General features: G+C 36.0%; 1 long non-coding RNA gene across 3 annotated transcripts in view; it reads right to left on the reverse strand.

The window, feature by feature from the left end:
- Positions 1–25,596, reverse strand: part of LOC134736472 (uncharacterized) — a 334,617-nt gene that overhangs the window by 257,093 nt on the left and 51,928 nt on the right. The window contains exons 1-2 of one of the 3 annotated variants that reach the window (XR_010120497.1): positions 21,303–21,455; positions 21,019–21,089 (exon numbers count right to left, since the gene is read on the reverse strand). The exons of 1 other annotated variant lie outside the window; for it this stretch is intronic. This is a non-coding gene — a long non-coding RNA (uncharacterized lncRNA). Of the gene's footprint in view, positions 1–21,018; positions 21,093–21,302; positions 21,456–25,596 lie in introns of those variants that run through there. One more of the 3 variants, XR_010120496.1, reaches the window with a different exon arrangement.

Below are 25,596 nucleotides of genomic sequence, written 5' to 3' on the forward strand. Positions count from 1 at the left end.
GTGTCTATCATTGTGCTTGCCTACCTTGACATGAGTGTAGTTGTTTAGTGACAAAGCTCAATATATTTAGTTGTTGGTTTTATTGAAACTTATAAACCCAAAATTGGTATTTAGAAATAGCATTCACTCAACAGAAAAAGATACATTCAGCAAACATCTTTTAATATACCTTTAAAGACAAAACAAGGAAGATATATAACAGACGGAAAGTATGTCTCTCTGGTTGTATCAGGGAAGAGTATACATAAGCAATCACAGTTTGGGCAAAGATATTTTCAAACAGAAAACAGTAAGCAGAAAGGCCTTGACTCAAATCACCATGGTTGCTAGGTTACTGGTCATTTGTACTATTGCTCTCAAATCAATTTCTTGCCCTTGCTTTACTCTGAATTGCATGGGACTAACCTCTGCAACATATCCCAAGCTCCCTTGTTTACTAGCTATAGCAAACAGGAGGCATAGGGGGTACTGGGGTTCGAGAAACAAAAAAGCCAGCACGTATCTTCCCCCATTCTTTGTTCTGTCTGTATCCCTGGTATGTTTCTTGGCTGTTTCCACTTCTCTTACAATCCTTCTCTGTTTTAACAGTTCCCTCCTGGTGACTCAGACTCCTGGTATCTGATAAATCAGGGGATAGTAATGGTCTCTTTCTCTTGACAAACTCTGGATTGTCTCACCGTGTCTCATTTTTTGCTCTTTCAGCTCTTCTAACAACCTTGCTACAGTTCTTTGTAACAAATTCTGACAATGAAATTTATGATCTGGACTTTTTCTCCCTGACTGGACCCTATTGATACAGTTTATCTGAGTAAATAAGCAGGATAAGAGTTATAAAATAATAACCTACGGTTAAGGAAAGGGAGAAAACGGTGGATACAAGGCAGGACTAACTTGCAGCTCCCACTCAGAAAAACAGAGCCACACACGTGGAGACTCACATTGTGAACTTTTGCTCTGAGATCTACGGCAGCAACATACCAGGAAAGCTGAGATAATCCACACACCCTTTGAAGGAAGTGGATTGCTGCTGCAGGCTCCATGAGACAGCCAAGGAACTGTGAGTTGGCTTGCTTTCTTAGCTGAAAGGCTTGTACCCTGGGGCAAGTTCTCAGCCCTGCTCACCTGCTGCCTGGAAATAAACTCGGTGCAGTTGGGGGAGCATGGTGGGAGTGAGACCAGTCTTTCAGGCTGCAGGCTGTGTGAGAGTTGGATGAAGCCTGTGGCTGATGGCTTTCCCCAACTTCCCTGGTGACCTCTGTGATACAGCAGAGTCAGCTGTAATCCCCCTGGAAACAGAACTCCATTGGTCTGAGAACCACATCCCCATACACCACAGCAGCTGCAGCAAGCCCTGCGCAAGGAGAGTCTGAACTCAGACACCCTTAACCCTGCCCCCACCTGAAGGTCTTTATCCACCCTGGTAGCTGAATACCAAGTACATGATCTCTTGGGAGCTCTATGGCCCACTCATTGCCTGACCCTAGAGCAAGCTTGTATCCTACCTATACTACTGCAGCTGATGCACTCTTGAAAGCACCACCTGCTGGCTGGAGGCTAACTGACACAAAAGCAGTACAAAAATAACAACCAGGGACCCTCACAGAGTCTACTTCACTCCCTGCTACCTCTAACAGAGCAGGAGCTGGTATCCATGGCTGAGAGACCTGAAGATGGATCAAATCTGCAGATACTGCCCAGCACCAGTGTGGAGCCTGGTAGCTCTGCTGGGTGGCTAGATCCAGAAGAGAAATAAAGATAACTTCAGCTTGGCTCTCAGGAAGCCCCATCCCTAGAAGAAGCGGGAGAGAACCAAATTAAGGGAGTACCTTTTGGGGCAAAAGAACTGAACAGCAGCCCTTGAGTATCATATGTGACCTCTGACACAGTCTACTCAAATGAGAATAACAAGATAAATAATTCCAGCAGTATGACAAAATAAGATTCTTTGACACCCTCAAAAGATCACACTAGCTCCCCAGCAATGAATCCAAACCAAGACAAAAATCTCTGAATTATCAGAAAAAAGAATTCAGAAGGTTAACTACTAAACTAATTAAGGAGGCACCAGAGAAAGGTGAAGTCCAACTTAAATAGATTTTTAAAAAAGATACAGAATGTAAATGGAAAAATCTCCAGTGAAATAGATAGCATAAGTATGAAACAATCACAACTTCTGGAAATGAAGGGCATACTTAAAGAATTGCAAAATGCACTGGATATTCTCAGCAATAGAATTAAAGAAATATAGAAAGAACATCAGAGCTTAAAGACAGGGCTTTCAAATTAACCCAATCTGACAAATACAAAGAAAAAAGAATTTAAAAAATGAACAAAGCCTCCAAGAAGTGTGGGATGCTAAACCACCAAATCTAAGAATAATTGGAATAATTGGTGTTCCTGAGGAAGAAGAGAAATCTAAAACTTTGGAAAGGATATTAGAGGGAATAATCAAGGAAAACATCTCTGGCCTTGCTAGAGATCTAGATATCCAAATATAAGAAGTTCAAAGAACATATGGGAAATTCATTGCAAAAAGATCATTGCCTTGGCACATAGTCATCAGGTTACCTAAAGTCAAGACTAAGGAAATAATTGTAAGAACTGTGAGGCAAAAGCATCAGGTAACCTATAAAGGAAAACCTATCAGACTAACAGCAGATTTCTCAGCAGAAATCGTAAAAGATAGAAAGTATTAGGGTCCTATCAGTAGCCTTCTTAAGCAAAACAATTAGCCTAGAATTTTGTATCCGGCAAAAATAACTTTCATAAATAAAGGAAAGATACAGTCTTTTTCAGACAAACAAATGCTGACAGAATTCACTGCTGTCAAGCCAGCACTACAAGAACTGCTAAAAGGAGCTCTAAATATTGAAACAAATCCTTGAAGTACACAAAAATTCAACCTCCTTGAAGCATGAGTCTCACAGGCCCTGTAAAACAATAACACAATGAAAAAAATAAATAAGGTACTCAGGCAATAAACAGAATGATGAATAAAATAGTACCTCATATCTCAATACCAAAGTTGAATGTAGATGGCCTAAATGCTCCACTTAAAAGTTACAGAATGGCAGAATGGATAAGAATTCACCAACCAAGTATCTGCTGTCTTCAATGAACTCAACTGATACATAAAGATTCACATAAACTTAAGGTAAAAGTGGGGGGTGGGGGGACGATATTCCATGCAAATGGACACCAAAAGCAAGCAGCAGTAGCTATTCTTATGTGAGACAAAACAAACTTTAAAGCACAGCAGTTGAAAAAGACAAAGAGGGACATTATAAAATGATTTAAAACACTAGTCCAACAGGAAAATATTCCAATTTTAAATACATATGCACCTAACACTGAAGCTCCCAAATTTATAAATCAATTACCACTAGACCTAAGAAATGAGAGAGACAACACCACAATAATAGTGGGAGACTTCAACATACCACTGACAGCAGCAAACAGATCATCAAAGTCAACAAAGAAACAATGGACTTAAACTACACCCTGGAACAAATAGACTTAACTGATATTTACAGAACATTTTACCCAATAACTGCAGGATACATATTTTATTCATCACCACATGGAACATTCTTCAAAACAGATGATGTAATAGGCCACAAAACAAGTGTCAACAAATTTAAGAAAATTGAAATTATATCATGTACTCTCTCAGACCACAGTGGAATAAAATTGGAAATCAACTCCAAAATGAAGCCTCAAGACCACACAAATACATGGAAATTAAATAACCTGCTCCTGAATGATCATTGGACCAATAATGAAATCAAGATAGAAATTTAAAAATTCTTTGAACAGAACAAGAGTAGTGACACAAGGTATCAAAACCACTGAGATACAACAAAATAAGTGGTAAAGGGAAAGTTCATAGCATTAAATGGCTACATCAAAAAGTCTGAAAGAGCACAAATAGACAATCTAAGGTCACACTTCAAGGAACTAGAGAAACAAGAACAAACCAAAACCAAAGCCAGCAGAAGAAAAAAAAAATAACCAAGATTAGAGCAGAACTAAGTGAAATTGAAACAAACTAACAAACAAAAGTACAAAAGATCAATAAAACAAAAAGCTGGTACTTTGAAAATATAAATAAAATTGATAGACAATTAACAAAATTAACCAAGAAGAGAGATTATCTAAATAAACTCAATTGAAAATGAAATGGGAGATATTACAATTGATATCACAGAAATGCAAAAGATAATTCAAGGATACTGTGAACACCTTTACATGCATAAATTAGAAAACCTAGAGGAGATGGATAAATTCCTGGAAATATATAAGCCTCCTAGATTAAATCAGGAAGAAATAGAAACTCTGAACAAATCAATAATAAGCAGCGACTTTGAAATAATTAAAAAGTTACCAATAAAAAATTCCATGACCAGATTCACAGCTGAATTCTATCAGAAATTCGAAGAATTGATACCAATCATATTGACACTATTCCTCAAGATAGAGAAAGAGGGATTCCTCCCAAAATTATTCTATGAAGCAAGTTTCACCCTAATACTAAAATCGGAAAAGAATATAGCAAAAAAGGAAAACTACAGTCCAACATCGCTGATGAACATAGATGCAAAAATACTCACCAAAATACTAGCTAACCAAATCATATAAAAAGATAATCCACCATGATAAAGTGGGTTTAATATCATGAACACAGGGATGCTTTAACATCCACAAGTCAATAAATGTGATACACCACATAAACAGAATTAAAATAAAAAATCTCATAGTCATCTCAATAGATACAGAAAATCATTTGACAAAATCCAGCATTCCTTTGTGTTTAAAACCCTTAACAAAATTGGCATACAAGGGACATATCTTAAGGTAATAAGAGCCATCTATGACAAACCTACAGCCAATTTTATACTGAATGGGGAAAAGTTGAAAGCATTCCTCCTGAGAACTGGAACAAGACAAGTATGCCCGCTATCACCACTTCTATTCAACATAGTACCTGGAGTCCTAGCCAGAGCAATCAGACAAGAGAAACAAATAAAGGGCATCCAAATTGGCAAAGAAGTAGTCAAACTGTCACTGTTTGCTGATGACATAGTGGTATACCTAGAAAACCCTAAAGACTCCTCCAAAAAGCCCCTGGAACTGGTAAATGAATTCAGCGAAGTTTCAGGATGCAAAATTAATGTACACAAATCAGTAGCTCTGCTTGACACCAACAGCAACCAAGCTGAGAATCAAATCAAGAACTTAACACCTTTTACAATAGCTGCAAAAAAGAAAAAAAAATCAGGAATATATCTAACCAAGGAGGTGAAAGATCTCTACAAGCAAAACTACAAAACAAAGGCAACCACAGATGACACAAATAGAAACACATGCCATGCTCATGGATGGATATAATCGATGTTGTGAAAAATGACCAAACTGCCAAAAACAATCTACAAATTTAATGCAATTTCCATCAAAATAACACTATCATTCTTCACAGAACTAGAAAAAGAAATTCTAAAATTCATATGGAACCAGAAAAGAACTCAATTAGCCAAAGCAAGACTAGACAAAAAGAACAAATCTGGAGGCATCACATTACCCGACTTCAAATTATTCTGTAAGGCCAGAGTCGCCAAAAGAGCATGGTGCTGATATAAAAATAAGCAGGTAGACCAATGGAACAGAACAGAGAACCTAGAAATAAAGCCAAATACTTATAGCTGACTGATCATCAACAAAGCAAATGAAAACATAAAATGGAGAAAGGACATCCTATTCAATAAATGGTGCTGGGGCAATTAGCAAGCCACATGTAGATGAATAAAACTGGTTCCTCATCTCTCAGCTTATACAAAATCAACTCAAGATGGATCAAAGACTTAAATCTAAGACCTGAAACTATAAAAATTCTAGAAGATAACATCAGGAAAGCCCTTGTAGACACTGGCTTAAGTAAAGATTTCATCACCAAGAACCCAAAAGCAAATGCAACAAAAGCAAAGATAAATAGATGGGACTGAATTAAACTAAAAAGCTTCTGCACAGCCAAAGAAATATCAGCAGAGTAAACAGAAAACCCACAGAGTAGGAGACAATCTTCACAATTTATACATCTGACAAGGAGGAATATCCAGAATCTACAACGAACTCAAACAAATCAACAACAGCAACAAAAAACACATAATCCCATCAAAAAGTGGGCTAATGACGTGAATTGACAATTCTAAGACAACATATGCAAATGGCCAACAAACATATGAAAAAATGCTCAACATCACTAATTTTCAGGAAAATGCAAATCAAAACCACATGATACCACCTTACTCCTGCAAGAATGGCCATAATCAAAAAACAAAAACAAAATAGATGTTGGTGTGGATCTCATGAAAAGGAAACACTTTTGCACTGTTGGTGGGAATGTAAACTAGTACAACTGCCGTAGAAAACAGTGTGGAAATTTCTTAAATAACAAAAATTACATCTACCATTTGATCCAGCAATGTCACTCCTGGCTATGCACCCAGAGGAAAAGAAGTCATGCGAAAAACATACTCGCACATGCATGTTTATAGCAGCACAATTTGCAAGTGCAAAATTATGGAGTAAGCCCAAATGCCCATCAATAAATGAGTGGATAAAGAAAATGTGGTGTGTGTGTGTGTGTGTGTGTGTATAAAATGCATGTGTGTATATACATATATACACATTATATATGTGTGTGTGTGTGTGTGTGTGGGTGTGTATGTGTGTATACATATGTATACACACATACACACCCACACACACACACACACACACACAAACACTATGGAATACTATTCAGCCATACAAAGGAATGAAATAATGGCATTTGCAGCAAACTGGATTGAAGGAGATAATTATTCTAAGTGAAGTAACTCAGGAATCAAAAACCAAACATCATATGTTCTCACTCACAAGTGAGAGCTTAGCTACGAGGATGCATAAGAATGATACAATGGAATTTGGGAACCTCGGGGGAAAGGGTGGTAGGGGTTAGGGTTTGAGGGATAAAAGACTACACACTGGGTACAATGTACACTGCTTGAGTGATGGGTGCTCCTAAATCTCAGAAATCACCACTAAATAACTTATTCATGTGCAAAAAAAAGATTAAAAATAAGAAAGAGGAAAAAAACACTATACAGTCATGTGCCAAATAACCACATTTCAGTCAATAATAAACAACATTTATGATGACGGACCCATAACATTATTATACTGTAGTTTTACTGTACCCTTTCTATGTTTAAATACACAAATAGTTAGCATTGGGTTGCAACTGCCTACAACATTCAGTACAGTAACATGCTGTACAGGTTTGCAGCCTAGAAGCAATAGACTATACTCTATAGCCTAGGGGTGTGGTAGGCTATGCTATCTATATTTATGTAAATATGATGTTCACAAAACAACAAAATTGCCTAATGCTGCATTTCTCATTATGTATACTGCAGAAAGGTTAGTATTAACATTTACAATTTCCGTTTATATAGTATATACCTTCTGTCTTCTCAAAAGTTTTACTGAAATAACTCTCCTACTCCACATATAAGAATACTCATTTTCTCACATCTTTCAAAACATTGGTTTTTGTTAGACTTCACTAATATGGAAGTATTCTTCAGCCAAACAAAACAAAACCACCTGTTATTTGCATTTTCTTTATTACTGGAGAAGCTGTACATGTTTTGCTACATTTATATTCCTTCTTGGAACGGTTTGAGTCTTCTGCTGATTTTCTACTGAATAGTCTTATTTTCTTAGGAATTTAATAGTATAATTCTAGTTAAAAGAAAAGAATATTTTCATTTTATTTTTTTTAAAGAATAACCTATTGTTTTTAGGTGTTTATGGAAATTCCAGATATTACAATTAATTAAATATGTCTGGAAATCAGAAGAGAGGCCAGCGTGGGAATTCAAAGGAAGTAAATGAAGTCATCTAGAAGCAGAACATAGAGGAGAAAAATGGCTGAGGATGAATTTTTAAGGTAAGCATGTTAAGGTATGAGTAGACAGAGATAATTGGTAAGAAAAACAGATTAGGAGAGCATAGGAGAGAAAAATGATGAAAAAACAATAGTATTCACCAAAGTTTTTAGAAAGTGGAGATAAACCTTGAAAATTTTCTATTGGGCTCTGAATTTGGAAGGTAATTTTTGTTGTTGGCAAAGAGGTGGAAATGGGGGAAGGTAATATGGAGAGATGTACTAAAGTTGAGAAGGAGAAACTGTTAAATAAATTGTTAAATAAAAAGTGTTGAGGTCTGAAAAACCATGATATATTTTTTTATTCCACTCAGAATTCCTTAATTTGGGGGGCATAATATTTGATGAGGCCAATTGTAGCAATAATCCAAGTTGGAGTGACTCCTAGGACAAAAAGAAAGACTGGTTGATGGTTCTGGTGATGGTATACCAAAAGACCAGCCATGAATCCAGAAAGCAGAAAAATGGCAGGCCAGGGAGGAGTTGCTAATGCGGAATAACTAGTTGGTCCAATGGTATGGGTATCATTGGGGTATAGAATAAAGGTGTTTTATCATCTAAAAGACAGATGTGAGCAATGTTCATGACTGACAAGAGGTAAAGGGGAAGGAGCAGGCACCACTGAAGATGGCTGCAAGAAAAATACTGTCTTTTGGGAACAAGAAGATGTATAAAACCAACTGTGTAGAAGTTGAGGATGAAGGAGAGTTTATTTATGATGGAATGGGGATCCAGTAACCATAATGGTATGGATTTTAAGAAACATTAGTAGGGGAATGATAAATTCATGGGCTGAATGTGCAAAGTAGTATAGAAAGAAGAGAGTATGACAGTGGTTATAGTCATGACTACATTTCATCTCCTAATTTCTAGTTCTGAACTACCCACAGTTACTCAATATATTCAAGAGCTGTCTCTATGGCCTCTAATTAATATGGAGGCTTGGGGTATTTTATTCCATTCAAGAGTCTCTATATTCATTTTGTTATCCCATCGCTATTCCTTAAATTTCTATACACTTGAAGTGCATGTATATATTTGTATGTGTGCTTATATCAACCTTCCTCAGCCATTCTACAGGACTATAAAGATAATTTAGTACTCCTTTCTGAATTAGGCACTCAAGGTTAACAGCAAAATTTAGGGAGACAATGTCAAGAAGAGCTTTTCTCTGTCAACTTTTGTTTTCTGTAGTTGACTAAAGAATTGTTTTCTTATATACCTACATATGTGCATAAAGAAACACATGAAAGGAAGAGAACATATTTTAATTATGAACTTTGGAGCTCTATTTAATGGTGTAATTTAGGAAAAATAAAACTAATTATAATTCAAGATTATCTACTGAACATCTTGGTACTTTCTAACTTGTGATGCCAAGGTGGTGATCCTCTTACACATCTTTTAACCAGACTTGTCTTCTTTTGGCTAAAATCTAGTGTTTTCAGAGAAGGCCAACTCTTCGAATCAAAACGGGTTTAATCAGGAAAAATTGCAAGTAAAAACATTACTAACCCTTTTAAAAATAATCTGAAAAATATTTTGATTTATAGACTTGCATTATTTTAAACTAACATTTCCTTCCACTGACAAATGTAAGTGATATTTGGCAGAGTTTCAGAGGACCACCAAAGCTTAAATTAAACATTCGGAGAATATTGTCTCTACTCATGCATGTGATTCCTAAACACTGTGCAATAATTAATCTGAATTGCTTCCAAAAATAAAAAAAAAGCAATGTATAAAACAAAATAAAATCCTACTCTTCTACAGTTCTACTTCAGTGAGTTCTAGGAAAAAAATCAAGCCAAAAGTTTAGCTGTTCACATACAGGTATCATTTATCCAAGTGTATATTATGTATGCAATTGGCTACAGAAGCCTGGGCACAAAAACACAGGTGTTATTAGATTGAAACAATTCTCTGTGTACCCTTTTCCAGGAATCCCATGTACCTCCTAGGCATGAGTGTGAGCTAACTAGGAAATTAGATCAGTTCTACTCTAAACAAAAATAGGAGCTCCTGAAACTATGCACAAGTTTATTTGAGTAAAAGGAAGTCAAATCATTCGGTTAAGTTCTTTTACATCTTGTGTTAGGGAAAGAAAATAGTAAAGCTACAGATATAAAATAAGAAAAATAGACCTTAAGATCCCAAGAGAGATATATTTTAGCAGTTCTTGCTTTTATTTTTGTATGTCCTAAGACAGATATATTTTAGTGGTTCTTACTTTTATTTTGTTTATCCTAAGAGAGATACGTTTGTAGATCCTAAGGGAGAGATATTTTGTCAGTTTTTACTTCTATTACTTTTTCTAACTATGCTGTTTTCTTACTATTTATATTAGATAAATTTATTTTGGATGTAAAGAGATCTGTTTGCTCACAATGTGGAAAAATAATAGAAAATAAAGAAAAGAAGGGTAAGAAAAAGGAAAGAGCATTAATACTTTGTGGATTAGATAATGTGTTACGCACTTTGATAAATATTTTAATCGCAATTTTCTGAAATTTTTACTGATTCCACTACAATTTTCAATAGGAAAATGTTCTCATTGAATTTATTTTAAATGCCAACTATCTGAAACAGTGTAATGATCTTTAAAATTTCCTTTTTGGAGGCTGTAGGGAATAGCATCAATGTTTCCAGAATGCTAGATATTTTTTTTTATTTTGAAAAAAGTAGTAGGAAGTTTTGGAAGAGGAATATAAATATCATACAATATAATCTTCCTATCAGTTCTTGATTTCCTTGTATACTCTAGATTATTGTCCATTAGCTGTATGCTTTCTATGCCTGACATGAAAAACTACCACAAAGTTGGTAGCTTAAAACAGCAGAACTTCATTCTCTAATAGTTCTGATGGCCAGATATCCAAAATCCAGGTGTTGGGAGAGCCGTATTCCCTATAGAGGCTCTAGAGGTAAATTGTTTCTATACCTTTTCTGGCTTTTGGTGGTTAGTGACTTCCTTCACTTTTGGCCACATCACTCCAATTTCTGCTTCTGTCTTCACATCACCTAACCTGTTTCTGTCTCCTCCTCCGTATGTCTCTTATAAGGACCTTTGTTGCTCTTCTAGGCAATCCAGGATGATTTCCTCATCTCAAGATCCTTCAGCTAATTATAATGACAAAGACTCTTTTTCTAAATAAGGTAATATTCATGGGTTCTTGGATTAAGGTGTGAACATATCTTTTGGAGGGCTACCAGTCAGCCCACTACATCTACCATCTGTAATATCAATCTGTGAAAAGAACTTAGTACTTTCTAAAATGACTTGCTTAAGCTGTGATGCCAAACTCTGTTTCACTGAGCCAAAATCTGATTCCACATATTTTCCCCGTAATTACAGTTCTGCCATTTGGGGTCCATCTTATGTCCATTTTCTGTTGCTATCACAGACTGGGTAATTTATAAAAAATAGAGGTGTATTTATTTCATCGTTCTAGTGACTGGGAAGTCCAAGAGCGTGGCACTGGTATCAGGTGAGGGCCTTTCTACTGTGTCATAACATGACAGAAAGCATTCACATGGTGAGAGGGCAAGAGTATATACATATCAGTCAGGTCTCTCTTCCTGTTTTGTACAGCCACTAGTTCCATTGTGGAAGCCCCACACTGATGACCATATCTAATCCTAATTACCTCCCAAAGATCCCACCTCCAATCAACATATGATTTGGAGATTAAATTTCTAGCTTAAAAAATTTGAAATTTGGGAGAGACATGCAATTCATAGCAGAGCCCCATTAAATAAATGTACTATCTTCCCACAATATAGTCTTCTAAATATTTGAAAATTGGTATTTTTTCTTGAAAAATTATTTTCATTAATTTTTCAATACTCCTGAATTCCATTTTCTGTATCTTCATTTCTGGGTTTTTGTTTTTTATTTTACTCCTAATGAGTCACTCTGCCTCCTTCAAGATTAACTTGAGGCTTACTAATAGGTAGAATGAGTGTCTTGCCATCACATTAATCACAAAATGCCGGTGTACAATATAATAATACATTGCCTCTTGCAGTGCACTATTCCATTTCTATATTAATAAAACATCAGGGATAGATTATATGCAGTTTCCCGTAGGCAGATGAAATTGAAAGGGTTTTTCTTTAACTTACTGCTATTTCTTCTATTTGTATTAAATTTCTTGAGTAATTTATGGCAGGTGTCATTCCTACTCTCTCAAGAGTTAGTAAAACCCAACAGAACTATTCATTTTGTTCTCTAAAAATTGCATTGAGTGATCCCAGAGGCAGTGTGGAGTTACAGATAAAGTATCATTAGACAAAATCTGTAGGCTGACAAAACACTGCAGAAGAAAGAACATACAAGCATACATAGGAAAATTGGTTTCTAATGGAGTGACAAATGATGAAGTGTGTTTATATAAATTTAAGGGAGATAATTTATTAGTAAATAATAAAACTTTGTTGAATCAGTAAAAATTTCAGAAAATTGCGATTAAAATATTTATCAAAGTGCGTAACACATTATCTAATCCACAAAGTATTAATGCTCTTTCCTTTTTCTTACCCTTCTTTTCTTTATTTTCTATTATTTTTCCACATTGTGAGCAAACAGATCTCTTTACATCCAAAATAAATTTATCTAATATAAATAGTAAGAAAACAGCATAGTTAGAAAAAGTAATAGAAGTAAAAACTGACAAAGTTTTTGCAGTCTTCTGCATTGAATCAAGGGGGGAAAGGCATGAAGAGTCAGAGAGTGGAGGCTTTTATGGGATAGTACTAGAAGTAGGACTTGACACTTTTACTCATCTGTCTTTGACTAGCATTCAGTCACACATTCACACCAATGGCCAGGGAGCCTGAGACACAAAAGAAACTGGGCTTAGTGATTATGTTACTGTTTATATTATTCCATTTTAAATTGTCCTTTTAGTCATTTAATTTCAATCTATACTAAGTGTAAATCATAATTTAGGTTTCACAAATATCAAATGTGTCAAATTATTCTTACCATTAATATATTAAAGATAATTTTAGATTTAATTCAGATTATCTGCATTAGTCTGTTCTGTTCTCACACAGCTAATAAAAACATACCTAAGACTGGGTAATTTATAAAGGAAAGAGATTTAATTGACTCACAGTTCCACATGGCTGGGGAGGCCTCACAATCATGGTGGAAGAGCAGGGGACGTCTTACATGGTGGCAGGAAAGACAGAACTTGTGCTGGAGAACTCCCCTTTACAAAACCATCTCATGAGACTTATTCACTATCATGAAAACAGCATGGAAAAGACTCACCCCATGATTTGATTACCTCCCACTGGGTCCCTCCCACGACACATGGGAATTTGAGAGCTACAATTCAAGATGAGATTTGGGTGGGAACACAGGCAAACTGTATCATTGTCTTAGAGCTGAATCATTAACATATTACCAATAGTCTAGTTTCCCACATATTTTGTTTTTTTATGTTAAAATATAGGCAACGAATTATCTCAAATACATTAAAATGTCCCTTCTCTTAGTTTCAATAGAATTATGATGTATACAATACAATGAAAATAACTACATATATGCAACATCATCAGTTTTATTTCCCAAGCTCCTTCTTCCTCCAACATACATTTTCTGTTAACATTAAGGCTTTGTCCATTTGAGGCAATTAATGGATTTTAAAATGAAATTAATGGATGACACTGATATTGGTTACTAAAAATTTGGTTTGATAGACTATACTATTAATGGAAAAGTTAAATATTGAAATAAATGCCGAAAAGAGGATAATGAGTCAGACACATTATAATTTTGTTATTCATAAAAATAAGTTCCAAAACAGTATTTCTGAGGAGTAAGCAGCTTTCCTACAAGAAGATCCTATACTACACCCTTTCTACCCCTGCCTTCCCAGGTTTTTGCAGTCTTCTGCATTGAATCAAGGGGGGAAAGGCATGAAGAGTCAGAGAGTGGAGGCTTTTATGGGATAGTACTAGAAGTAGGACTTGACACTTTTACTCATCTCTCTTTGACTAGCATTCAGTCACACATTCACACCAATGGCCAGGGAGCCTGAGACACAAAAGAAATTGGGCTTAGAGAAGAGCTATCAAGTCTGTCATACTGGGGAAGATGCTTTATGGGAAAAGCATTTTTTAATAATTTATTGGTTTTCAGGAAGTAATATAATTCAGATAATAAAAGTTTATTACTCAGAAATCAGGTCTAGTTAGATGATTTGTGGGACAAGGTACAAAATGAAAATGTGAGGCCTCTTGTTCAAAACACAGAAACAGTTGCCACTTAATGTAATAAAATATAAAGGCTTTTACTTCAAAAATTCTTATAATAATTTCAAACATATGGGTGAGTAACAGTGACACATAGTTTTAGTAACACACACTGTATCAAAAGAACCATCTTGCTTGGAAAAAAATTACTAGACAAATATATAAAATGGCTTTTACAAGCCATTTAAACAGCAACCCAAACAGGCAAGTTTTTAGGAACCATAATCCTGAAATTAGTTCGAATTCACCTCAGATTTTTCCTAAAATACCTTATAAAAATTGTATTTAAGGAAGATTGTACCATATCAGAAAACTGAAGCATCAGAAGCGATACAGAACAAAAGGGACAGTTCAGGGCTGTCCAGTTCAGAAGCTAGGACAAAAGAGGCAAAAATCCAGAGATAAAGAATTTTCAGGTCATGAAAATGACACATATTCCAAGAAACAAATCAGAAGACAGCAACTGGGAGGCTGAATTGTTGAGCAGAGATTTTAGCAGCTATGTTATCCTAAATGGAGAATGAGTGAATTTCAAGCTTTACCATGGAGGAAAGACTTTAGGAAATATCTCAAGACTTCGGTTGAGACAATGGAAGGACTATGCCTAATGAATGAAGGTCACTCCACAGGAGTAAAGGTTGTGTTCTACTGTGGTATATTACATAGTATCATATTTACACCATGTGTGATCAACTCTATGGAGAAATTCACATGGCCTCCAGGCAACAGCCAATGAGGAACTGAGTCCCTCATCCAAAAGCCCAAAAGGACCTGAATTCTGCTACAATCACATGAATAAGAATGGAAGTGGATCCTTCCCCAGGTAATCCTTGGGAGGACTGCTGCCCTGCTGACACATGGAATTCAGCATGTGAGACTTTGAAGCAGAAAGTCAAGCTTAATCATTCCGATTTCTGGCCTATATAGACTGTGAGATAATAAATGTTGTTGTTAAAACCAGTAAGTTTGGGAGTAATTTGGTACTTGCAATAGATACCTAAAGTGGCTATAATATGCATGAGAAGCAGAAACAGACTATCCTTAACCAAGCTTCAAATCCAGTCGTCCAAGAATGAAACTGATCTCCTGGCACTCGATCTGCTAAAAATAACAGAGACTAGAGACTCCATAATTTTTAATATGCAGCCTGGCATCTGTTCAAAATTTTTGAGACATGACAAAGACAGGCAAAAATGAGTGAAAAAGAAGGTGGAAAAAAAAAGCAGAGCTGATAAAAGAGACTAAATGTTGATTCAGAATTCAGAGAGATTAAACAATGACTTTTAAATAATCAATATGGGTCCTGTAAAGTATGCAGTTTGTCTGCAAAGCATGTAATAAAATTTAAAGTACAACTTTATGTTTTAAATGCACAATTTAGAAAGGAAGAAAAATTGTAAAACATTGATTTAAGCTTTCAGTTCAAGAAGCTTGTTGGATAAAAAAGCAAATTAAGCTCAAAGGAATCGTAAAGGTAAGAGAAAAAGCAATGAGATAGGGAATATAAATTAGATCCAGAAATTCATTCTTTGAAAATTTTGATTAAAATTATAACTTGTTTACAATTCTTATCAGAAAAAATAGAAATAATGTAAGTTATCAATATCAGAATAAATAACAAAGCATCAACCAAATCTCACAGATAAAAAGTCATTATGATGAATTTATAGTAATAAAGTTAAAATTTTCACAATAATGGATGAGTTCTCAAAATATATAACTCACCACAATTAGCATTAGAATAAATAGATAATCTGAATGATCTTACTGAAGAAATTGAATCTAAAATTAAATACCTACACACAAACACATCTTTACACACTTTTGAACTCAGATGATTCAAAGAGAAGTCTTCCAAATGTCTAAGAAAGGAATTATATCAATTTTACACAAATTCTTCCAAAGAGTAAGACTGGAAGAACTTCCACATCATTTTCTTATTCTATAATAACCTTGATACCAAAACTAGGTAAGCAAAAGTAAATTACAAGACAATATTTCTCATAAATATATACATAAGCCTGTAAAAATATTCCCAAATCAAAGTGATATATAACAACAAACATTAATAGACAATTATCTATTAATATTTATTTCATGAATGTGAGGTTAGTTTACTGTCGAAAAATCAATAAAGTCATCATGTTAACAGATTAAAAAACAAAAACCATATGATAATTTTAAGGCATAAACAAAGCCTTAAATACAATATGAATAAAATTCAATACCTGTCCATGATCAAAATTCTTAGCAAACTCCATAAATATAAAAAGAAATTAATCTGATAAACTATACAAAGCCCACACAAAACCTACAGCTAACATTATATTTAATGGTGAAATAGTTAAGTTTCCCTTTAAGGATGGGAACAAGACACAGATATACACCACCATCACTGCTAATGAACTCCAAATGTTCTTGCCGCTGAAATAGGGTATGAGAAATAGAATAAAACATATAAATATTGAAGAGGGAAAAGGAAAATATTTAGGGAATCGAATAGTATTATAAGCAATCTATTAAAATTAATGAGTAAATTGAACAAGATAATGGGGCACAGGTTACCAAATGGATTTCTATATTAGTGACAATTAGAAATTGGGAAACAAAATAAAAATCTTATTTACAATGCTATGCGAATAATACATTCCTTAGGGATAACTAACAAAAGATGTACTGGATGTCTATAAATTTAAAGTATTATTGAGACACTAAATGAGACAAATAAATGAAAGTGTATAAAGTATTTATTGATTGGAAAATTAAAAATTTTTAGGATACTAATCTCCCAAATGCTTCTACAGATTTAATACAATTGCTATCAAGATCCTTCTAGGCACTTTTATGAAAATTTAAAAGTTGATTCTAATATGTATATAAAAATGAAAATGACCCAGGATAGACAAGTTAATCTTGAGGAAGAAGAAAAAAAGCTTTAGGGTATACCTTGATATGAAGGGCTTAGCAATTAAGACAGTGTGGTATTGATTCAAGGACAAATTGATGTATGGAACAGAATCCAGAATCAGACCAGACATACACAGTGACCTGATTAATGAACAAGCTTCACTGCTGTTTAACAGGCAAAAAGATAATCTTCACAATAAATTGTGCTGGGTATATGGCACATCTACTGGGAAAAAAATGAATTTTGACTCATTTACTGGAAACTTAGGTTTAAGGGGCCCCAATTTAATCATAATGACACAAAATAGGACAAATTAAAGAGAAAAAGTATTCTTTTTTAGCATACATTTTTCCAGTCTGAGAAGAACTAGATAAAATGTTTGCTAATAACAAAGAACTAGAAAGTAGAGGCAGTCAAACTGAAGGTCTGAGGCATTCGCATTTACTCAGAGATTCTACAACCTAGAGGTACATCTTAGTTACCTGGAAAGTGTTTTAAAAATACATATTCTTTTCTTTGAGGACTGTATCTTTTATTTAATTTTAACTTTTATTTTAGATGTGGGGTATACATGTGCAGATTTGTTACCTGAGAATATTGGATGATGCTGAGGTTTGGAGTACGGATCCTGGCACCCTGGTGGTGAGCATAGTACCTGATAGGTAGTTTCTTAACTCATCCCCCTCTCCAATCCCTCCACCCTCAAGTAGTCCGCATTGTCTGTTGTTCCCATATTTATATGATATACACATCCCACGTGTGCTCAATGCTTAGCTCCCACACGGCTGGAACTGAAGGCAAGAATCCTGAACAAATTAATGCAGGAACAGAAAACCAAAAGTACATATTCTTAATTCCTAGACAGGAAGGCCCCAACTCAGTAACCGTAGTACAAGAAGTTGGGCATCTGAGTTCTTAAATGTTCTAAAAATGCTCTAGTAGTGTCCTTCTTCGGCATAAAGTTTTAGATAAAAATCACAGTACGAGGCAAGGAATGTCTAGTCATTCTATGAGATTTCCTTGGGCCATATTCTACACTCCTAATTGGGTGAGTCAAGAAGGAATCAATAACTGGATTCAAAAACCTACTGCCTCAAGAAAGTACTGCATACACTGATATGACTGAAAGTATACATTTTCTGAAAAATAATATATCCCAATGTGTCAAAAGTCATAACCTATGACTCAATAATTTGTTAAATTATACTACTTAACCATGGTTAACTTATTATATATATATATGTGTATATATATGTGTGTATATATATATATATATATATATATATATATATATATTCCACGTACTCATGGCCATTTTGACAGTCCATAGTACAGTCTCTTCTATATGTTAAGTGCTGAATCCATGTGAGTTATTATAATATGTACTTTATTGAAGCAAAATGTTCCTAGATATAAATAGTGGGAGAAACAGACTATTAGACATATTACCAAAATATTATCAGTATGTTCTTGAGCAATATGATTCCTGAATTCATACTTTGTTTAATAGCTTTATGTTTATTTTTATTTATCCAATTTTCTAATAAAACACTAATATGACTTCTATGAACAGAAGAAATTGCTAAAAGAAAATTAGAAAATTACAAGTTTCATGAAAAATGTTATTTGGTAAAAATATTAAAATACCATACACACAAGAAGAAAAAGAACTATGTAAGTTGTTCCTCTGCGAAAAAACAAAAATGACTTTTGAGTTCTTCAGTTTCCATTTTTCAGAAACACCGGACTTTGACAGCAAAAATCACTTTTGACTGGCTCATTTCTAACATGGTAGTCACAGCTGTGGAACATATTTTCTAGGCCATTCTTATAAATCACCTCAAACTTATTGAGGTAGGCTGAATAATGCCCTCCAAAGAATAATGTATACCCCAAAGAAGTCCACATTCTAATCCCTGGAACCTTTGAATATGTTACCTTACATGACAAAAATAAGGGCCTGGTCATCTAATGTATGCAACACATCTATTATTTAAAATCATGAATACATGTAACCAAATAGTTCTAAATACAGTTTAGTTTCATCCTTTTAATCTATTATTAGAAGATGAAACTGGCATAAAGGATAAGTTCTCCTTAAGATAAACTTGTAAGTTGCTGTTTTCTCCCTGGCAGGCTTTCGCTCTTGCATTTCTGACAAACAGTGGGTATCATATGTTTAATTAATTTTCTTATGGCAATCTAACACCTTTTCATTCACTGCTTTCATTTGGAACTGGCTGTTGATCATAGCTTTGGTATAGCAAAAGAATCATATCCAGTAAGATAGCCAACTAAATGCAGACAGGTGGAGCAGTTCCTACCTAAAGACTGAGACAACCGGCATGCTCCTAACATGCTCCTAACAGATCTTCTCCAGAGTGGACAGAGGGAGGACATGGAAGCTGAGCAGAAGGAGGAGAACGTTGGGAACCCTACATGGAGATAAATTGCACCCAGAGTCGTTCCTGACCACTCGTTCCAGAGCACCTGGCTCTGGAGAAATGGGTGAGTTGACATGGCAAAGAGCAACCTGCCCTCACCACAGGCCTCTGGACCACCAGTAGGAGACCCCTCAACCATCACAGGCATTTGAATTGGCAGGGAGAGCTGCTTAGAGAAGTGGTAGGGGCAGTAAGCCAGCTGATGTGGAGCCCAGAGGGTTTGGTGCAGGAGCATCTGTAGCAGGGTAAGGCCAGAGATGGCCATCCTGCTAGGCTTGACTTGCTCCCGTAGGAAATATTAGCCCTAGAGGAAGTGCTGGATCTGAACACTACAGGGTGGTCTTGTCCAACAGATAGGACCAGTCTAATCTGAGCACTCCCTGGTCTGCTGGCCTCTCCCACAGCCTCAGCATGACCATGCCTGCTTGCAGGGCAGCCCCGAGTGGTCTGGGGGCCTGTGTCATAGTTTCTACACTGGCAGACTGTGCAGAACTGGCAGAGAGCTTCAGTGGGGCAGCACCTATGTCGAGGCCCCAGCCCACATGCTCCCTCCCTATACTGCAGCTTCCTGCCTAGGCTCAGGGCAACTCCCCAGATTGCTCTGTTGGTGTATGTCTGTGCAGGCAGGTTTTGCTTTCCTAGCACTGACAGCACGTTGGAGTCCAGTCTGCCTCCCCTTCCCTTCCAGAATGCCATTGCAGACAGAGCCTTGGAGGGCACAGAGCCAGCAAGCCCCACACCTACAAGCACCCCACCCTTTTACTAACACTATGTAGAGAACAGTGGATCCCCCTCTGCCCTGAGCCATCACTCCTCCTTGAAGGGAACAAAGAAGGTACCCAGACCTGCACTTGCGACTGCCTGGCCCCTGAGCCAACACTACCTTCAGCACAACTGTTCACACAGTCTCCAGCAGGGGTCCCCAGCCGCCCCCACCTTCCCCACCAACCAAGCTGCAAGGGAGGCAGGCACCGCAGAACCCACTAGCACTCTGCCACAGCTGCCACTACTGCTACTGCTGGAATGTGAGGTTGGATCCTGCTGTCACTGCACTATGAAAGGCTTTGGCTGACACCATCTGTTGGAGTGCAGTGACTGGGGGTCTGGGAGCACCTCAGATTCCCCCAGCTCAGTAGATTCCTAACTTTGAGAAGCCAGAGAGCAAAGTTGGGGCCCAATATATGTCTCCCAGTTAGAACACACAGTTCAGGATTTGGCAGAGTGTTGGTCCCCTAAAATCTTCCAGAAAAGACAGTCAACTGAATCTACCTTATACCACAATCAAACCCTCAAGGGAATCAAATAAAATAAAAGCAAACAAACAAAAAAAATCAAAAGGTCAGCAATGTCAAAGACTGAAGGAAGACAAGCCCACAAAGATGAGAAAGAATCAGCATAAAATCCCTGAAACTCACAAAGTCACAGGGCCTTTTTTCTTGCAAACAGCTGAATCATCTCTCCAGCAGGAGTTCTGAACTGGGCTGAGCTGCTGAAATAACAGAAATAGAATTCAGACTAAGGATAGGAAAAAAGATAATTGAGCTAAAGATGTATATTAAAACTCCTTCCAAGGAAGCTAAAAATCACGTTAAAACAATGCAGGAACAGACAGACAAAACAGGCAGTGTAGAAAAAAAATGGAACTGACCAACCTGATAAAGCTGAAAAATGCGCTATAAGAATTTCATAAGGTACTCACAAGTTTTAGTAGCAGAATAGACCAAGTGGAGGAAAGAATCTGAGAGCTTGATGGCTGCCTTTCTAAGACAGTCAGACAAGAATACGGAGAAAAGAAGAAAAATAAATGAACAAAACCTCGGAGAAATAGGGGATTATGTAAAGAGACCAAATGTATGACTCATTGCTGTCTCTGAAAGAGATGGGGAGAATGGAAGGAACTTGAAAAACATATTTCAGGATATCATCCCTAAGAACCTCCCCAACATAGCTAGAAAGGCCACCAATCAAATTCAGAATATATTCCCAACACAGAAGCACACAGATTCATAAAGCAAGTTCTTAGAGACCTTCAAAGAGACTTAGACTCCCACATAATATTAGTAGGAGACTTCAACACTCCACTGACAGCGTTAGATAAACCATTGAGGCAGAAAATTAACAAAAACATTCAAGACCTAAATTCAGCATTGGTTCAAATAGATCTGATGGACATCTACAGAACTCTGCACCAGAAAACAATAGAATATACATTCTTCACATCACCACATGGAACGTACTATATAATTGATCACATTCACAAGTAAAACACTCCTCAGCAAATGCAAAATAACTTAAAACATAGCAAGCACTCTCTCAGACCACAGCACAGTAAAGTTAAAAACCAAGACTAAGTATTTCACTCAAAAGCATTCAATTACATGGAAATTGAATAACCTGCTCCTGAATGACTTATGGGTAAATCACGAAATTAAGTAAGAAATCAAGAAGCTCTTTGAAAGTAATGAGAACGAAAGTGCAACATGCTAGAATCTCTGGGACACAGCTAACACAGGGTTAAGTGGGAATTTTATAGCACTAAATGCTCACATCAAAAAGTTTGAAAGATCTCAACTTGACAACCTAATGTCACAACTAAAAGAACTAGAGAAAGTAGAATAAACCAACCCCAAGCTAGCAGAAGACAAGAAATAAGCAAAATCAGAGCTGAACTAAAGGAGATTGAGATACAAAAAAACCCAAACCACTCTAAAGATCAACAAATTAAACAGCCTGTTTTCTGAAAATATTAATAAAATAAATAGACCATTAAATAAACTATTAAAGAATAAGGGAACAGATTCAAATAAACACATTCAGAAACAACAAGGGGCACATCACCACTGACCCTGCAGAAATACAAATAACCATCACATAATATTATGAACCCCTTTATGCACATCAAGTAGAAAATCTGGAAGAAATGGATAAATTCCTGGACATGGACATCCTCCCAAGACTGAACCAGGAAAAATTGAGTGCCTAAATAGAATAATAATCAGCTCTGAAATTGAATCAGTAATAAATAACCTACCAACCAAAAAAAATCCCAGGACAAAATAGATTTACAGCTGAATTGTACCAGATGTACAAAGTAGAGCTGGTATCATTTCTCCTGAAACTACACCAAAAAATTCTGGAAGAGAGGCTCCTCCCTAACTCATTCTATCATGATACCAAAACCTGACAGAAACACAACAAAAAAGGAAAATTTCAGGCCAATATCCTTCATGACCATTTATGCAAACATCCTCAAAATACTGGCAAGCCAAATCCGACAACACTTCAAATAACTTTTCTACCATGATCAAGTAGGCTTTATCCCTAGGATGTAAGGCTGGTTCAACATACACGAATCAATAAACGTGATTCATCATTTAAACAGAACTAAAGACAAATCCACATGATTATCTCAATAGAAGCAGAAAACCTTTTCAATAAAATTCAACACCCCTTCATGTTGAGACTTCAACACAGTAATAGGGCTAGACTTCAACACACCACTAGCAGTATTAGATAGATCACCAAGGCAGAAACATTAGCAAAGATATTCAGAACCTGAACTCAACATTGGACCAAAAGGATCTGATAGACCTCTATAGAACTCTTCACTACAGAACAACAGAATATGCATTCTTCTCATTGCCACATGACACATAATCTAAAATTGACCATATAACTGAACATAAAACAATCATCAGCAAATGCAAAAGAATTGATAGAATAACAAACACACTGCCGGACCACAGTGAAAGAAAAATAGAAGCCAAGACTAAGAAAATTGTTCAAAACCATGACATTACATGGAAATTAAACAACATGTGCCTGAATGACTTATGAGAACAAAGATACAACATACCAGAATTTCTGGCACATATAAAAAACCCTTCAAAAGATCAATGAATTCAGAAGTTCATTTTTTTGAAAAAAGTGATAAAATAGGCTGCTATCTAGAATATATAAAGAAGAAAAGATAGAAGATTCAAATAAACACAATTACAAGTGATGAAAGGAAGGTTACCACTGACCCCACAGAAATAAAAATAGCCATCAGAAACTACTAGGAACACTTCTATGCACATACACTAGAAAACCTAAAAGAAATGGATAAATTCTTGAACACATACAACCTCCCAAGACTGAACCAGGAATAAATTAATGTCCTGAACAGACAAATAACAAGCTCTAAAATTGAATCAGCAATAAATAGCCTACCAACTAAACAAAGCACAGGATCTGACAGAGTCACAGCTGAATTGCACCAGATGTACAAAATATAGCTGGTACCATTCCCAGTGAAACTATTCCAAAAAACTGAGGAGAATAAACTTCTTCCAAACTCATTGTATGAGGCCAGCATCATCCTGATCAAAACCTGGCAGAGTCCCAACAAGAAAATAAAACTTCAGGCCAATATGCTTTATGAACATCAATGCAAAAATCCTCAAAACAAAACCTTGCAAACTGAATTCAGCAGCACATCCAAAAGTTAATCCACCATTATCAAGCAGGCTTCATCCCCAGGATGCAAGGTTGGTTGAACATACGCAAATCAATTAATGTGATTTATCATATAAAAAGAGCTAAAGACAAAATCCACATAATTATCTCAACAGATGCATAAAAGTGTTTTGATAAAATTCAGCATCTCTTCACATTAAAAACTCTCAATAAACTGCGTATTGATGAAACTTTTGAACAACCAAGAAGGAAACAACAGACACTGGAGTCTCCTTAAGGGCAGAGAGTAAGAGGAGGCAGAGGAACAGAAAAGATAACTATTGAGTACTACTGGGCTTAATTCCTGAGTGATTAAATAATCTATACAACAAATCCCTATGACATGAGTTTACCTATATAACAGGCCTTCATATGTAACCCCAAACTTAAAATAAAAGCTACAAATAATTGAAAAAAGAAGTAACAACTGCACAGTCGACATTGTGCTGAATGGCCAAAAGCTGGAAGCATTACCCTTGAAAACCAGCACAAGACAAAAATGCCCTGTCCACCATGCCTATTCCACATAGTATTGGAAGTCCTGGCCAGGGCAGTCTGGCAAGAGAAAGAAATAAAGGGCTTCCAAATAGAAGGAGAGGAAGTCAAAATATATATGTTTGCAGATGACATGATTCTATATCTAGAGCACCACATAGAATCGGCCCAAAAGCTCCTTAAGCTAATTAACAACTTCAGCAAAGTCTCAAGATACAAAAATCAATGTGCAAAAGTCACTAACATTTCTGTACATTAACAACAGTCAAGCTGAGAATCAAATCAGAAATGTAATCTCATTCACAATTGCCACAAGAAGAATAAAATACATAACTGGGGAGGTGAAAGATCTCTACAAGGAGAACTACGAAACACTACTCAAAGAAATCAGAGATGGGACAAACAAATGGAAAAACCTTCCGTGGTCATGGATAGAAAGAATCAATATCATTAAAATGATCATACTGCTCAAAGGAATTTACAAATTCAACACTATTCCCATTAAATTACCATTAATATTCTTCACAGAACTGGAAAAAGAAAACTGTTTTAAAACTCACATGGAGCCAAAAAAGAGCCCAAATAGCCAAGACAATCTTAGCAAAAAGAATAAAGATGGAGGCATCATGCTACCTGACTTCAAACTATATTACAAGGCTACAGTAATCAAGGCAGCATGGCACTGGTACAGAAAACAGATACATAGATCAATGGAAAAGAATGCAGAACCCAGAAATAAGGCCACATGCCTACAACTCTCTGCTCTTTAGCAAACTTGGCAAAAACAAGAAATGGGGAAAACACTCACTATTTAATAATTGGTGCTGGGATAATTGGCTAAACATATGCAGAAGATCAAAACTAGACTCCTTCCTGATGCTATACATAAAAATTAACTCATTATAGATTAAAAGCTTAAATGTTGAATTCAAAATAATATAAACTCTGAAACACAACCTAGGCCATCACATTCTGGACTTAGGATCGGTGGCAAAGATTTT

This window comes from Symphalangus syndactylus, chromosome 4 (genome assembly GCF_028878055.3).
Source record: "Symphalangus syndactylus isolate Jambi chromosome 4, NHGRI_mSymSyn1-v2.1_pri, whole genome shotgun sequence".
In the NCBI taxonomy this organism is placed as follows: domain Eukaryota; kingdom Metazoa; phylum Chordata; class Mammalia; order Primates; family Hylobatidae; genus Symphalangus; species Symphalangus syndactylus.